This window comes from Capsella rubella, unplaced genomic scaffold (assembly GCF_000375325.1).
Source record: "Capsella rubella cultivar Monte Gargano unplaced genomic scaffold, Caprub1_0 scaffold_6, whole genome shotgun sequence".
NCBI lineage: Eukaryota > Viridiplantae > Streptophyta > Magnoliopsida > Brassicales > Brassicaceae > Capsella > Capsella rubella.
In genome coordinates, this window is record NW_006238918.1 from 10,909,898 (window position 1) to 10,910,127 (window position 230).

Genomic DNA, 230 nt, shown 5'->3' on the forward strand with positions numbered 1-230 from the left:
GAATATGTTATAATACAATGAATTTGATTGATTACAAGTGCTAGAGAAGCATGAAGAATGTTTAGAAGTGAGAAGAAAGACCTATCGATATTTGGTCCCAAATTGGATAAGAACCCAAAACCATTGCTTTCAGGCAGTGAATGGATTGTATAAAGTTATTTTGGGTTAGAATATATTATAGAAAGAATTACTTAGATAGACCACATGTTAGGTGTATTGACGCAAACCAT